Here is a 15,833-nt window from a genome sequence, read left to right as displayed (position 1 = left end):
AATAGGAGTAAATTAGAAAGTTGCTTAAAATTACATGCTTATCTGAAACATGAAATACAAATGTGGGTTTTTAAGAAAGTTTTATTTCTTTTGGCTATCTCTTCTGCTAGAATTTTTTTTTATCAGGATAAGGCAGTTTTACAGACTTCTGACGTTTTGCCTATGGTTGTTTCTTCATTTCACTTCTTCCCTTTTGCAGTGAGATTGTTGTTCCTTCTTTGTGTCCTAATCCCAAGAATGCTTCAGAAAGATCTTTGCATACTTTGGTCATTATTAGAGCATTTAAATATTACATTGATGCTACTAAGGACTTTAGACAAACTTCTAGTTTGTTCATTCATTTTTATGGTCCTAGGAAATGTTAGAAATGTTTTTGTTGTTTCTTTGGCCTCTTGGTTGAAACTTTTGATTCACAAGGCTTACTCGGAGGCAGGTCAGTCTCCACCACAACAGATTACTGCTCTTTCTACAAGCTCTGTTGCCACTTCTTGAGCTTTCAAGAATGAGGCTTCGGTTGAACAGATTTGCAAGGCAGCTACTTGGTCTTCTTTGCCTACTTTTACAAAATTCTACCATTTTGATGTTTTAGCTTCTTCTAAAGCAGCTTTTGGTAGGAAGATTCAGCAGGCAGCTGTCTCAGTTTGATTTTTTGCCTATTTGATTAATTTTAAGTGCATGCAAAAAAAGAAAAAATATTGGGGTTGTGATTTAATTTCTCAGCGGAAATCCCTTTTTAAACCCTCCCTTTATGTTATTACTCATATAATAGTGTCTGCACCTACAGTACTAAATTTGTAAACTGAAATTAGTATTCGTGACTGTGAGTTCTATAATGTGGATGCAAACACATTGAAATGCTCTCTCGTAAACACGCTTGACTTAGAGTGCAGGGAGGCACATCTCCTATATAAACCAATTCACAAAGGTGCAATCTCTTTTAAGAGATTTAGGAAGATTCAAAATAGAAAGTCAATGGGGTCACAAATTAAGTACATGCCAAAATGGAAACAGTGCTTTAACAAACACTAATTCTAAGAAATGTTGAAAAAAATATTTATCTATGTTGGAAAGTGACCATATAGCGATAGGAAAAAACAGTGTACATTCTGCCCATCCTAACAACATAAAATATGCATTTAGATGGGTTGGCAGTGATGTAAATGGTAACAGATTGAAATAGTTAACTATGAAAGTCACAACTAAGCAATCTCATTTAAAAAACAGATTTAAAAACAGTACTGTTAGTGAAGTGGAACGCTAATATATTGCACGCTCCGTAAACTGGCAAATTCACCCGTTAATGTCTGTGAGCTCACGGTAGCAAATAGCGCTTTCCAAAGTAATATGTGTTGTAGTTTTTAATAATAAAAAAAATGTAGCAATTTTATTTTTTAACCCCTTAAGGACAAGGCCATTTTTCAATTTCCTTCCCTTAAGGACAAGGACTATTTTTACATTTCGGCAGTGTTTGTGTTTAGCTGTAATTTTCCTCTTACTCATTTACTCTACCCACACATATTATATACTGTTTTTCTCACCATTAAACGGACTTTCTAAAAATACTATTATTTTCATCATATCTTATAATTTACTATAAATTTTTTTATAAAATATGATGAAAAAACATACTTTTTTAACCTTTGACCCCCAAAATCTGTTTACATGTTCTTTGCTTTTTTTGCAAGTTATAGGGCTATAAGTACAAGTAGCACTTTGCTATTTCCAAACAATTTTTTTTCAAAATTAGCGATAGTTACATTGGAACAATGATATCTGTCAGGAATCCCTGAATAACCCTTCACATGTATATATATTTTTTAGTAGACAACCCAATGTATTGTTCTAGGCCCATTTTGTTATATTTCATGCCACCATTTCACCGCCAAATGTGATTAAATAAAAAAAAAACGTTCGCTTTTTCACAAACTTTTTCACAAACTTTAGGTTTCTCCCTGAAATTATTTACAAACAGTTAGTGCAATCATGGCACAAATGGTCGTAAATGTTTTTCTGGGATCCCCTTTGTTCAGAAATAGCAGACATATATGGCTTTGGCATTGCTTTTTGGTTAGTAGAAGGCTGCTAAATGCCGCTGTGCACAACACTTGTATTATGCCCAGCATTGAAAGGGTTAATTAGGTAGCTTGTAGCAAGCTTGTAGGGTTAATTTTCACTTTAGTGTAGAGATCAGCCTGCCACCTAACACATCCAACCCCCTGATCTCTCCTTGACCCCCTCAAACAGCTCTTTTCCCTCCCCTACCTCACAATTGTCACCGTCATCTTAAGTACTGGGAGAAAGTCTGCCAGTACTAAAATAAAAGGCATTTTTTATATATATATTTATTTTGCAGTGATGGATCCCCCTTCAGCCCCCAACCTTCCTGATCCACCCCATACAGATCTCTAACCCCCCCTCCTTTACCTATGTTCCACCATCTTGGGTACTGGCAGCCGTCTGCCAGTACCCATTTGGCATTAATACATGGGTTTTTTTTTGTTTGTTTTTTTCCTTAATCATTTTCTGTAGTGTAGCTGCCCCCACTCAACACCCTCCCTGATCCCTTTACAAAAATTAATTTCCCTCCCTCTCCCTCTCTCAATCACATTAATGTAATATGTGCAAGCACCCATGCGCGTGCACCCCGCCCCCCCTTCTCTTCATCGACAACGCTGCAACTCTATTTCTGCAGTGCCCCACTTGTGTACAGGGTACATCACTGGTCCTTAAGGGCATAATGACCAATGTCGAACAGGGTACAACGTTAGTTGTTAAGGGGTTAATAACTGTACTAAGTGGTTTTTAGGGGTTTATTTGCATAGGTGTGGGGTGTTAACAAAAAATGGCACTGTGCATTTATAGTGCAGTCTATGGGGAATGCTTTTTCTCTATAAATATATATATTTATATGCTCTTATACATATATATTTATGGGTTCATATGTGTATATACACATACAGTTGTAATCAAAATTATTCAACCCCCATTGCAAATCAGGTTTATTGTAAAAATTTACAGACTTTCAGCTGTTTGCAATGAACAAATCAAGCAAAAGCAATTGAAATAGCTCAACACAACTAATGATTCAATTGGTTTCCCCAAATGTCCCCAAATTCATCTGCAAATGCAACTTTTAGTAATTCTGCAGTCTCAAAAGGATTAAACCCATTCATGGCAAGCATCTTTAGTATGTATTAGAGCACCCTTTTGCTGTTATGACCTGCTGCAAATGAGATGCATAGCCAGACACCAGATTCTGGCAGCGCTCCTGATGAATCTTTGCCCATTCCTCATGAGCAATGGCCTCCAGTTCAGTAATATTCTTGGGTTTGCGTGCTGCAACCGCCTTCTTCAAATCCCACCAAAGGTTTTCTATGGGGTTCAAGTCAGGTGACTCTGATGGCCAATGTAGAATCTTCCAGGAATTATTCTGCAACCAAGCCTTGGTGGAATTTAAGGTATGCTTGGGATCATTGTCCTGTTGGAAGGTCCAATGACGCCCAAGCTTCAGATTCCTCACAGATGGCATAACATTTTCTCCTGATACTTTAATGAATCCATCTTGCTTTCCACACACTGCAGATTTCCAGTGCCAGAGGATGCAAAGCAGCCCCAGAACATCACCGAGCCCACACCTTGCTTAACTGTAGGCAGAGTGTTCTTTTCACCGTATGTTTCATTCTTCTTCCTCCAAAAACACAGCTGATCCATTGGGCTGAAAAGTTCCAGTTTTTTTCAACACTTCACAGAACAGAATCCGAAAACATAAGTGACATATTTATATGATTCTCAGCATATTGGAGCTTGCGCTTTTGGGTCAGTAGTGGTGTACGTCTTGGAGTTCTGGCATGGAAACCTTCTGCGCTTAGTACACGCCTTACTGTGCAAACTGAAACCTCAGTGCTTATTGCCACTAAGTCTTGCTGCAGATCTTTTGCAGTCACTCAGAAATCTGGTTGCAGCCATTTATAGCTTCCTTTTTCTGCCCCATCCAGGTAGTGTAACAACTGTTCCTTTAACTTTGAACTTTGCAAATTATGCTTCCAACGGTGTCTCTAGAAACATTTAGTTCCTTTGCTATCTTTCTTATCCTGTTACTTGTTTGTAAAGGGGTGATGATCTATTATCTTAACATTTTGGACCATTCTTTTAAATTAGCCATATTTCTAACATCTAATCAAATGTGACACTCAACAAATTCCTAGCCAGTTCAGGTATTTCATGTGTTCTAGCTTTAGACAATACCTGTTTTGCATACAGTATGTATCCTTCCTGGTAAAATATTTTATAAATAATTGTGAGGGATTATATTTAGGGGGTTGGATAATGTAGAGACTGCAGAATTCATTAAAAGTTGCATTTTCAGTTAAATTTGGGGAAACCAATTGAAGCATTCATTGTGTTGAGCTATTTCAATTGCTTTTGTTTGATTTGTTTATTGCAAACAGTTGAAAGTCTGTACATTTTGACAATAAACCTGATTTCCAATGGGGGTTGAATAATTTTGATTACAGCTGTATAAACACATACATATATATGTATATATTCATATACATATATTTTTAATATTTACAACCCAAAGCTGCACAACTTACCCCCTTCTATGTGCTAGGTTCTCTGCTGTGGAGCCTATTGAAGCACGCTCTCGTGAGCACAAAGCTTCTGTGCAAAGTGAACACAAAGCATTGTGCTTTACTTGTAATACCAGCACACATTTGTCAGCATATTTGTAAGCAATATTTTTTACTCCACACGTAATCTGTCTCTAAGAGTGAAAAATTAAAAACACGCCATTTATAGATGTTGTTGTCCTGAAGTGATTCAAATCCTGCCAATTTCCCTGTTTCTGTGTCATCTGTAATGCAAGTCTCTTTTTGCATTTGTCTGTAGTCTGTGTAATAAGTTATGTATTTGCTGATATCTTGTCTCTATCTATGTGATGTTCAAACCTTGCAAATACTTGTTATAATTTCTAAATTTATAATTTCACTAATGGTATAATCCCAGCCTCCCACAAAATCTATTGTCTGTTTTTTTTTAACTTATCTCACCCTGAATCAAATTTTCCCAATTGGCCTTTGATTGTGTTTGATCATGTCATTCCCTAATATATTGCATTCAGCTGAATGCTCTGGCCTCTAAATTTAACACTGCTATGGGGAAAGCAATGCAGGGGTAGCAATACAGGCTTAGGTAGCAGTATTAAAAGATCATCTGTTCACATCTCTTAAGTGAAAATTTATAAGTGAGGCACAACGAATTATACAAGGATTGGACAAGAATTAAACAAGGGATAAGGCAAGTTCTGTTTTAATACTGAGTTTTATACACTGACTATTTTGTAAAAAATGCATAATATCTTAATATCCCTTTTTGCTACCTTTTGTCTGTTTAACAAACTACTTTACTCAATTACTCCTTACCCCTCACCACCTGCACTGCTCATTAGCCCATTTCTCTTAACCTCACCTTACATTTGTATTCATGAACTTCACACATTCCTAAAGACTCTCTCTCCCCATTGCAACTCATCACAAAAACAGTCTCCCTGCTGCAAATCCACATCTCATCTCATGTCACTCTCCCTCTTGTTCATACTAGCTGCTGGCGACATCTCCCCTAATCCTGGTCCCCCGCAACTTCCTTGCCCTGCACACCCATGTGTGCCCTTCAATAGGCTTCAAAAACAAAACTCTGGTAACCTTAATCTCTTTCCTCTTGCATCTAAAGCCACCACCCCCTTCACTTGTACACTTTGGGACTCTCGCTCTGTTTGAAACAAGCTCACTTCTATCCATGACCTCTTTATCTCCCACTCTCTAATTTTTCTGGCTCTCACAGAAACCTGTCTCTTTCCTTCAGACACTGCTTCCTCTGCTGCACTGTCACATGGGGGTCTCCACTTAAACCACACTCCTGGGTCTGACAATAGACAAGGAAGTGGTGTCGGTATTTTATTTTCCTCTCGTTGCACCTTTCAACAAATACAGCCCTTCTCTTCCCTCACATTTTTTTCATTCGAAACACACATGATTCACTTATTATCTCCCCTCTCTTTGCACGTTGCAGTCATAGACCGTACTCCTGGCTCCGCAACTCTATTTCTAGATCACTTTGCCGCCTGGCTACCTTACTTCCTTTCCTCAGATACCCCTGCCCTCAGTTTCGGTGACTTCAACCTTCCTGGTGATAATTTCACTGCCTACTCTGTAAAACAATTTCTGCAACTCACTTCCTTTTTCAGTCTGTCAAAATGGACTGACTCTTCCACTCACAAAGATGGTCTCCCTTGATCTGATTTTCAGCAACTCACAAAACTCACCTTTTCCTCTTTCTGACCACCACCTCCTCACTTGTAACATCACCTCCCTCCCTACAACTCTCCCTCCTTCTACCCCTCACACTAAACTTCACAGAAGTATCAAGCCATTAGATCAGCAACAGCTCGCTAGCTCTCTCGAACCTCTTCTCTCTTTCATCCCCTCCTTTCCCTGTTCTGATGAATCTATCTGCCACTATTACTCCACCCTTACATTCTTGATAATCTGGCCCCACCTACCATAGCTCAGAAAACATACACTCATCCTCAGCCCTCTGACACGGTACCTACGCAGATGTTCCTGTACTGCTGAGTGACACTGGAGGAAATCTCTGAGTTCTGTTGACTTTCTTCACTATAAGTTCATCAACATTACTTCTCTACTCTTATCTCTATTCTTTCTTCAAACCCAAAACATCTGTTGTCCACATTCAATACTCTTGTCCGCCCACCCCCACCTCCCACCTCCCACAACAACTTTTCTCTCAGCTCAAGATTTTGCCAGCTACTTCAACAACAAAATCGACTCCATCAGAAATGAAATCAGCTCTCAACATACTACCAGTTTCCCACCCCCTCAAAAGCTCACAATCATCCAAAAACCCACATAGCCATACATGTAGCTCACTACCTATCCCCTCGACCCCATCCCCTCACAACTACTCCCCTCCCTCTTGTCAGGGTGCCAGGAATCAGACTGAGACGAGAAGTGCAAAAATAATCACACCTTTATTAATAGCAAAAAAATAATATAAAGTCCACAAGTCAAATAACAAGCCAGGAATCAAAACCAGAGCTTGTAGTCAGATGAGCGGAGTCAGGAGCCAAAGCAAGTAGTCAGACGAGCCAGAATCAGGAACAAGGTGAACAGTAGATTCAGGAACAAGCCAGAGATCAGGAACCAGGAGGGACATCAGACAGCCAGGTAATACGCAGGAGCTCTCACAAACAGGTGTGAGACAATGCAAGGGCAAAGCATACTGAACAGAGGCCCTTTAAATAATAAGTGACGACATCACAATTCTGAGACTGCATCCTGTCTCACACGGATGTTGTATACCACTCTGGCCATAAAAGGAAGTGCAGGAAATGAGCAGCATCACACAGTATTCACCAGAGTCAGCAAGAGTAAAATGGCTGCCAGCAGCACATGCCAAACAAAACAGGGAAAACCCTGACAGTACCCTCCCCTCAATGACCCCTCCCCCGCGGGAGGACAAAAGGCTTGGGGAAATGGGCATGGAAGGCACGGAGGAGGGCAGGAGCATGAACATCAGAGGAGGGAACCCATGAACGCTCCTCCGGTCTGTAGCCCCTCCAGTGAACCAAATACTGTACGCAGCCCCTGGACATAAGAGAGTCAATAATGCTGCTGACCTCATACTCCTCATGGTTGTCAACAAAGATAGGGCGGGGATGAAGCAACACAGTGGTAAACCTATTACAAACCAATGGTTTCAAGAGGGAGACATGAAAAAAATTTGAGATGCACATTGTAGGAGGAAGGTCAAGAGCGTAGGCCACAGGATTGACCCATCGGAGTATTCGAAAAGGACCAACATAACAGGGAACCAGTTTATTGGAAGGCACATGAAGGTTCAAGTTGAGGGAGGACAGCCAAACTCTCTCACCAACCTGGTAGGAAGGCGCGGGCAGACACCTACGATCAGCCTGGAACTTTTGGCGCAGCATAGAACGATGAAGGCAGTCCTGAATCTGCATTCACATGGAACGGAGTTGCCGGAGATGCTCCTCCAAAGCCAGAATACCTGGAGACATGAATGATTCGAGCAAAAAGGATGGTTGAAGCCCATAATTCACCATGAACGGGGATAACTGGGAGGAAGCATTAATAGCACTATTACGAGCAAACTCTGCCCAAGGTAACAGTTCAGACCAATTATTGTGGTGATCTGAGACATAGCAATGAAGGAACTGTTCCAGAGCTTGATTAGACCATTCTGCAGCCCCATTGGATTGAGGGTGATATGCAGAGGAGAAGGCAAGCTGGATCCTCATTTGAGCACAAAAGGAACGCCAAAGTCTGGAGACAAACTGGCTACCCCGGTCCGACACTATCTCCTTGGGTAACCCATGTAAACGGAAGACCTCCAGGGCAAAAATTGAAGCAAGCTCCTGAGCGGTAGGCAACTTATTCAAGGGAATGCAATGTGACATTTTAGGAAAACGGTCAACCACCATAAGGATAACAGTATTGCCATTGGAATCAAGGAGCTCAACAATGAAGTCCATGGAACGATGTGTCCAAGGACGCTCACCATTAGCAATAGGTTGAAGAAGACCCACAGGAAGACATCAAGGAGTCTTATTCTGTGAACAAACTGAGCAGGAGGCAACATACGCAGCAACATCAGAACAAAGATCGGGCCACCAGAATTGTCGAGTGACAGACCAAATCGTTAGGTTCTTGCCTGAGTGATCTGCGGATTTAGGATAGTGGTAAGTATGCAAAAGTTTAGTTTGAAGATTCTCAGGAACAAAACACTTACCACTAGGTTTCTCAGGAGGTGCATAGGTTTGTGCAGCCAGGATCTCCTCCCCCAAGGGAGAAGTCAAATTGGTATGTATGAAAGCCAAAATATGGTCAGGAGTTATAACTGGAGTAGGTACCGACTCCTCCTTGGATAGAGGCGAAAATTGTTGAGAGAGGGCATCAGCCCTAACATTCCTACTACCAGGCAGGTAGGAGACCACATAATTAAACCAAGAAAAAAAAAATGCCCATCTGGCCTGTCAGGGTGACAAACGTTTTGCTTCAGATAGATAAGTTAAATTTTGTGGTCATTAAGAATGAGCACTGACACGCTAGTACCCTCGAGAAGATGCCTCCATTCCTTGAGTTCCAAAATTATGGCCAGTAATTCCCTGTCATCAATTTCATAATTGCACTCTGCTGGAGACAATATCTTAGAGAAGAAACCACACGGATGCAAGGAACCGTCAGGCATAGGACGTTGAGACAAGAGGGCACCTACTCCAGTCTCAGAAACATCGACCTCAAGAACGAAAGGCAAGACAGGGTTAGGATGAGCCAGAACTGAAGCGGCAGCAAAGGCAGTCTTAAGACTATCAAAGGCCTTAATGGCAGTAGGTGACCAATGGAGTGGATCATTCTCTTTACGGGTCATGTCTGTGATAGGTTTGACCAAGGAATAAAAGTTTTTAATAAATTTTCTATAGTAATTGGCGAACCCCAAAAATTGTTGAATAGACTGAAGACCAACTGGGCGAGGCCACTGCAGAACTGCAGATAACTTGTCAGGATCCATGGAGAACCCTGCAACAGAGATAACATAACCTAGGAAGGTTAATTGAGTCTGATGGAACTCACATTTCTCGAGTTTACAAAACAGGCCATTCTCTGAGCCTCAAAGTGTGGGTGAGTGTATGATTATGTCGTCTAGGTACACCCCAACACACTGTTGCAACATATCTTGTAGGACATCATTAATAAATTCCTGCAAAACAGCAGGAGCATAACATAGGCAAAAGGACATTACAAAATACTCATAATGCCCACTCCTGGTGTTAAATGCTGTTTTCCATTTGTGGCCCTACTTGAGCTTAACGAGATTGTATGCTCCTCTCAAATCAAGTTTACTAAAGACCGTAGCTCCCTTGAGGCGGTAAAAGAGTTCCGTAATGAGCGGAGTAGGGTAAGCATTCTTAATGGTAAGATGATTAAGACCCCTATAATCGATGCAGGGTCTTAACTCGCCACCCTTTTTCTTCACAAAGAAGAAGCCAGCACCTGCAGTAGAGCAGGATTTGCGGATGATCCCCTGTGACATAGCATCGGCAACATACTCCGCCATAGCACAATTCTCCACAACAGACAGAGGGTAAACCCGGCCCCGAGGAGGAATGGCTCTGGGTTGCAGGTCTATGGCACAATCGTAAGACCGGTGAGGAGACAACGTACCGGCACGCCCCTTGTCAAAAACGTCTAGGATCTCTCGGTACTCCTCTGGCAATTGAGATACCGAAGAAGTGCACAAGACTTTAACTGGTTTCTGAAGACAAGTGGAAATACATTGCAGAGACCACAACAAAATTTCGGACCTGCACCAGTCGAGACTGGGATTCTGCTTTTGGTGCCAGGGATAACCCAGAACCACCGGAAAATGCGGAGAGTTTATCACAAGGAACTGGAGGGTTTCAAAATGGTGAGCCCCCACAGCCATAGATAATGGAGCAGTTTCGTGAGTAACGAGTGCGGGCTGAAGGGGCCTGTCATCAATGGCCTCTATAGCAAGCAGAACAGACCGAGGCAAAAAAAACAGGAATGGAGTGCTTTGATACAAAAGCACTGTCAATGAAATAGCCTGCAGCATCAGAGTCAACAAGAGCCTGGGTGACTAGGGAGGAGTCCACCCAGGAAAGGACAACCATGACCAAAGGTTTCTCCTTTAGTGTTTCCGGGGACGAGTATAAACCACCCAAGGTCTGCCCTCGACAGGACTTTAGGTGTGACAGAGTCCATCACTCCTCCTAAAGGCCCTCTCCGCCACAGAGAGACACATGAATCCCAACTGCATTGGCTCAGCTGTACCTGGTGTCTCGGGACCGGGAGGCATGGGTGGGAATGAACACGTATGAGACAACGGAACTGGAGGCTTCCGCAAGGGCTCCTTGAAAGAGGCCCTCTCACTTAGTCTGATGTCAATTAGGATCAAAAAAGACACCAATGCCTCAAGGCAGCAACTTCGTCTTTAATCGCATCAGAGAGCCCATGAAAGAAGGCTGCAACAAGGGCTTCATTTTTCCAACCTACCTCTGTGGCAAGCGTACGAAACTCAATGGCATACTGAGCAACAGATCTTGTACCTTGCTGAATTGACATGAGTCATTTAGCAGCAGAGGAGGAGCGATCCGGAACATCAAATACCCTTCAAAAGGAGGCCACAAATTCAGGGTAATTTGAAATCACAGGTTTATTAGTCTCCCATAAGGGATTAGCCCAGGCAAGAGCTGTGTCAGAGAGTAACGAGATGAGAAATCCCACCTTAGCTCTGTCAGAGGGAAACGCCTGAGGTAACATCTTAAAGTAAATGCCCACTGCACTGATTAGGATCGCCTCCATATCGCTGAAGTAGAGGTGCAGAACCGGACATGCTCCTGGTAGGACTAGGTGCAGCAGCAGAAATAGGAGCAGCCATAACTTGCGGGACACTTTGGTCCAAATGTGCAGTGCAAGTCGGCAGGATTTGCAAGGCTAGTGCAAATTGATCCAAGCGGTGATCCTGTTCATCCATCCTGGAAATTATGGCAGGTAAAGGTGGATTATTAGCACCATCAGGATTCATGGCCCTTGCGTAATGTCAGGGTGCCAGGAATCAGACTGAGACGAGAAGTGCAAAAATAATCACACCTTTATTAATAGCAAAAAATAATAAAAAGTCCACAAGTCAAATAACAAGCCAGGAATCAAAACCAGAGCTGATAGTCAGACGAGCCGAGTCAGGAGCCAAAGCGAGTAGTCAAGTCAGGAGCCAAAGCGAGTAGTCAGATGAGCCGGAATCAGGAACAAGGAGAACAGCAGAGTCAGGAACAAGCCAGAGATCAGGAACCAGGAGGGACATCAGACATCCAGGTAATACACAGGAGCTCTCACAAATAGGTCTGAGACAACGCAAGGGCAAAGCATACTGAACAGAGGCCCTTTAAAAAAATAGGTGATGACATCACAATTCTGAGACTGCACGGATGATGTATACCTGTCTGGCCATAAAAGGAAGTGCAGAAAATGAGCAGCATCACACAGTATGCACCAGAGTCAGCAAGAGAGGTGAGTAAAATGGCTGCCAGCAGCACATGGCAAACAAAACAGGGGAAAAACCCTGACACCTCTCTTCTACCCTTACCCCTAAACTCACACACATCTTCAACCTCTCCCTCAGAACTGATATAGTTCCCACATCTCTTAAACAGGCATTAGTTACACCTATCCTCAAAAAACCTTCTCTCAATCCAACCTCCCCATCCAACTACCACCCTATTTCCCTACTCCCTCTTGCCTGAAAGCTTCTTGAAAAGCTAGTATATGCACATCTATCCCATTTCCTTACATTAAACTCCCTCATTTATCCACTGCAATCTGGATTTCGCCCCCTTCACTCAACAGAGACAGCAATTGTTAAGGTTACCAAAAACCTATTTACAGCAAAACCCAAAGGCCACTTCTCTCTACTTATCCTCCTTAATCTGTCTACAGCCTTGATACTGTCGACCACCCTCTTTGGCTCCATACCCTTCAATACTTCGACATCTGTGACACAGCTCTCTCTTGGTTCTCTTCCTATCTGTCTAACCATACTTTTAGTGTAGCCTTCTCTGGGACATCCTCTGCCTGGTTACCTCTTTCTTTTGAGGTACTGCAAGGCTCTGTCCTCTGTCCCCTCTTTTCTCAATCTACATGTCCTTATTAGTTTCCTTAATAAAGTCCCACAGGTTTCATTATTATTTATATGCCGATGATACCCAAATCTACCTCTCTGCACCAGAACTACCTCCTTCCTTGCTAACCCGTGTCACTAACTGTCTCTCTCATATCTCATCTTAGATGTCCTCTCACTACCTCAAACTAAATTTCTCTAAAACTGAGATCCTTTTTTCCATCCTTCTTCCAAAATCTCCACCCTCCTTGTCTCTATAACTGTTGATAACTCCATCATTACCCCAACCTCACATGCCTGATGTCTTGGGGTCACACTTGACACAGATCTTTCTTTCACTCCTCACATTCAGTCCTTGGCTAAAGCCCAGGGGTGGAATGACAAGTCAGACAAATCGGCCCTTGCCCGAGGGCCCCTGCATCTTACGGGCCCCATGCATAATACTGCAGCAGTGCTGCTGGATTTTATATATATTAAAATGTATTAATTAGGGGGGCGGAGCCAACTAGCGACCAGGATGGTCGCATCTCATGGGAGCTCTGTGTTACAAGCCATCTAACATGCCTTATTGCTGCCTATAACTTGCAAAAAATATGTATAGAGGACTGGAAATAGCCCAGTGGAGACTGGTACACATCAAGTGGTGACTATAGAGTTTGAAAAATTAAGGTGCACTGAATACCTAACGGAGCAGACCGCAACATGCAGTGAGTTGCCACCATAGCCTGCTGACTGCCTACACACTCAGCACAATCATAGATGGTGGAGTTCCTGAGTACCTAATATTTGTGACTCACAGCATACTGACGACATTACAATCTGACCGATGTGGAAATATCCCATTGCAGGTGGCCAACATGCTGCTTACTGCGCTGAAAGAGGAAATTACACAGATGCTACAGGCACATTTCTTGAGGCTGGAGTTTTCAATGTTGGAGGCCTTTGGGAGTGCTCATAGAGTGGAGGAACCAAATATACCAAATATACCTCAAACATCTACAGCTCAAGCATGTGAAAAATCGGTGTCTTGTGAGACAGATGACACTGACCACACAGCGACTTTTCATGGAGGGGACAATCCTAATGAACATCGTAGCCTGGTATTAACTTTAAAGGAAGCCACATGGCCCACTCATGAAACAGATATTGGGGCTCACCTTGCTCCGCATTTTGGCCTGGCCCTGCTACAGGATCACTATAATATGGTGAGACTTACAGGTCTACCGTTACAAAACTCTGAACTCTTACTGCTAACCTACCTCTAGGGCTCTGCTCTACGATCCCTCTGTTGAACTGAGGCTGCTGGTAAGTCCTCCGGTTCTAAACGTGAGTTTAGGAGTGGGCTAAGCTGGCAATTTGCGGTGTCACTAGAACAGACTCCTCACGCTAAATCTATAACATAATTCTAGTACACAGCTTTAATTCCAGTATTTTCAATTTCTTTTGGAACTGCTCTATGCCTTATATTTACTGGGGGATAGCAGTATAGCAAGCCTCCTCCCTCCTTCACTTACCCCTTGCCCTTTTTTATTGCATTGCCCCAAACAACTACCACATTTACGGTGCAGGCGTGGACTAGTAACTTTTTCTGACTCAAATACACAACCGGAGTTAATCTGTGTTTGTGCTAATCTAAATTAACCTAAAAGTTTCACATACAAATGTTATATATAGCAAGTTACTACAATAGTTGACACTGTTAATACACTATAAATATGCTCAGAGGTCGGATGATAACCGAGAAAGGCACTTAGACAATATTCTTATGCTTTTAGCAATATTCCTTATATTTTGGTGTCCATTGCGCCTGTTATACATCACACATCACGATGTAGAGGATGGTAACAAATCTGCGCTTAAAGAGGAAGGTCTGTTCCATATGCTCCCTGTGGAAAATGTGAAAACAGGGGGTAGTTAATACATGTGAGGCTAACCAATGCTATATCATGAAGGTTTTGTTTCTATCACCCACTGAGTTTAACACTAATCCTTTTGAGTTTACCACGTTTCCTCTTTTAGACTGTTATACAGATTGACTCAATATATGGATATTCCGCAAACATACTATATGCCACTTTTCGCTTGTAATAAGATGCATTTCATTTTACATTTACTGTAATTATATGTGCTTTTTTTTGCGGGCTCTTTGTGGTCCCACTCTTTTATGTCATCTTGAAGCACTAAATTGATTGGTTCAGATTATGCATTAGCTCTGAACATGAGACTAGGAGTGAGCTAAAAGTCTCCTTCTACCATTTCATTACACCATGTCAGGGAGACAGTATATTTTTATGGTCACCTTGCATCAGTATTACAAGATTGATTTGCCAGTATTTTATCATACTGTTCTTATGTAACAGTTTAACTTACCTACGGTTAATGTTTATTCTATTTACTGCTAGTTATAGTAATATTATTATGGGGCTGCTGTTCTTATGTTACTGTTTAACTTACCTACTGTTAATGTATATTTTATCTATTGTTAGCTATAGCAATATTATTCTGGGGCTGGCAATAGTGGGTTACAATTGCACTGCCAGGCGTTAGTGTTGTGGGTCTATGCCTACAAGAATATATGTTGAACCTATACGGATCTTGAGGGATAGGCATGACATATACCATACCTTGTTATGCCGTGCCTACAGGTGGTAATCAAGGAATAGCTGATCACTAAGACTTATCCAGTTTCTCATCATTGCTTGCACACCTGTCTTTGGGTATAGGGCCCATACCCGAGCCATATGGTTTAATTGCTTGACAAAGTTGAACACAAACTCACATTCAGCTTGAGCCTGGTATACCCGCATTTTGGCTCTTAGTTTCTACAGACACTATTAATAATGGGACTTGAGACCCTTTACTTTAGGCATTCTAATTCCATAGTGTTACAGTTACCATCATACCTGTTCATATCTTTTCATTTTAATTGTTTATGATTGAGAGAGTGGGTTGGTGTGTAACATAGAGGCAAATTTACAATTAGCTGCTGTGACCATTAATATACCGTGACTCATAGCTTAATTGTAAAACCTCCGACATGGTCCTGCGCTCATCTCACAATGTAAGGCCTTACCATGCGCTACACCATGAATAAACCA

This window comes from Bombina bombina, chromosome 5, assembly GCF_027579735.1.
Source record: "Bombina bombina isolate aBomBom1 chromosome 5, aBomBom1.pri, whole genome shotgun sequence".
Classification (NCBI taxonomy): domain Eukaryota; kingdom Metazoa; phylum Chordata; class Amphibia; order Anura; family Bombinatoridae; genus Bombina; species Bombina bombina.
This window is presented reverse-complemented; position numbering follows the sequence as displayed.